Raw genomic sequence first — 2,231 nt, forward strand, 5'->3', positions numbered from 1 at the left:
CTAGATGGCGAGTAGGTTTACCCTGAGTGCTTCCCCCTTACTCTCTCTCTCTCTCTCTTACTAACCCACACACACACACACACACACACACACACACACACACATCTCATTACACATTCATTGCTACCTAAGAATTAGATGGTGTTGGTTTAGCTGCCTAACTCCAACTCCATCTTGGTTCCAAACCCCTTTGTTCAAACTGCGCGGTCACAGCCGCCATCTTGAACTCTCGCGAGACATCCCACTCACGTGGTCACGTCCGCCATCTTGCCCTCTCTCTCTCTCTCTCTCATCTCTCTCTCTCTCACACACACACACACACACACGCACGCATCCATACGTGCCATATGCTGTTTGTGCCTTTATGCTTGCTAGTTAGACTTATAGTTATAGTTGTATAATAGTTGTTGATTAACTGCAGTGTTATTGATTATTGATTGATATTGCGAAAGTTAAATAAACTCCATTATGCTTTTAAAGTGAAGTTGTCTGTGATTCCTTGTGCATATGTGTTGTAATAACTGCTGGTTGTGAGGGCCGGTGTACGAATTCACCCTTCACTGTTCACTCATAAATGTACAGTGGTCCTTAAACACTGTCATTTGGGGGTGAACAGCCATTCTGAGACTGTATTGAAGGTTCGGTTATTGGTCCCTGATTCCAGGGTGGTGCTCCGTTAATATTGACTCCCGTCAATAATTTTATGAATATTAATAATTTCATGATTATTAATTATTAATTGCTAATAACCAAACCTGCCCCTATCAAAGCCCAACAAATACAATGTAATGACAGACAGAAGGACTAATGGAATGTTAACAGTGATGATGTGTGGTGTCCAGAGACACAGAAAAACATATTGGTTTAGTGGTAAATAGAGTTTATTATAAAGGCAGAATGGATAGAATAAAGCTATCCAACAACGTTTTACTGTTGGTGAATGTCGGCATGAGCCAAATGGCTGCTTCCATAAAAATCTGATTTCAGTCAGTTATGGAGCCGAGAATGAAGTGGTGGGTATTCTGTATGATATTATCATTAATTAATTAATTAATTAATTCAGTCATTCTGTCTTTACCCGCTGATTCCTATTCTGGGTCATGGGGAGTGAGCCTACTCCAGCATGTATTGGGCGGATGGCAGGGAAACTACTCTTCCAAACACCAGACTAGTCTCAGGAACACAAGGCTAGTCTGAATACTAGACCAGTCTTCTGAATACCAGACCATCCCTCTAAACACCAGACTAGTCTTCTGCCATCCTGCCAGCACATCAACAGCACAACAAAATAGCAACATAAGCGAAGCAAGAATATGTAACAAGTGAAACATAAAAAGGGAGGGAGAACAATTAATAAAAGGTCATGACATAGAAGTGGGGTGTGACATCGATCCCTGCAGGACCCCACCCCACATGACTGCTGAGGATGAGGATGAGTTGCCTATGTTGACTGAAAATGTTCTGTTGGAAAGAAAGGAGTTGAACCAGTGAAGAGCTTTGTCCCTAAAACCAACCCAATTTCTAATCTGATAAAATGGTATGGTCTCCAGTATCGTAAGGCACACTAAGATCTAAAAGAATTCAAATGGAACATTCCTTGGGATCTGCTGCCAAAAGGTCATTGGTCACTCTGAGGAGAGTGGTATCTGTGCTGTGAAGTGCTCTAATACCATCATTTTGACTCATAAAAGATTAATTGGGTTGAAACAACTTATAACCTTGGATAAAAAGGGCAGTTTGGAGATGGGCCTGTAGTTTGCAGGAGTTGAGGTTTCTTGAAAAAAGGTTGAACCACTGCATGTTTAAAGTAAGGAGGATCTCCACTCTTATATCCTCTACCTTTTTGGTAAAGAACATTCAAAATTCTTCACACTTTTCAGGGGAGGCTTCAATACAGTCACAGCGAGAGGTGCTAACAACTGAGTCAATGACACTGAAAAACACCCTTGAGTTATGACGCATGATTGAACTACAATGAGAGAAATAAGCCACTCTTGCATCCTTAACCACTTTCTGATACTTCAGAATGAAGTCCATTATATTGTAGGACACTTGCAGGTCACCAGCCTTCTTCTGCGGCTTTTCAACATTATCTCTTCACAGCCAGAGTGATATCATCTACCCATGGCTGGGAGATTTTTCTCGAGATTTTGTTCTTAAAGGAGGCAACAGCGTCAAGAACGCTCAAGAAGCTCCTCGGTGTTGGGCACAGTCACTAGAGTGGTACTGGA

The sequence above is a fragment of the Centroberyx gerrardi genome, chromosome 13 (assembly GCF_048128805.1).
Source record: "Centroberyx gerrardi isolate f3 chromosome 13, fCenGer3.hap1.cur.20231027, whole genome shotgun sequence".
Lineage (NCBI taxonomy): Eukaryota > Metazoa > Chordata > Actinopteri > Beryciformes > Berycidae > Centroberyx > Centroberyx gerrardi.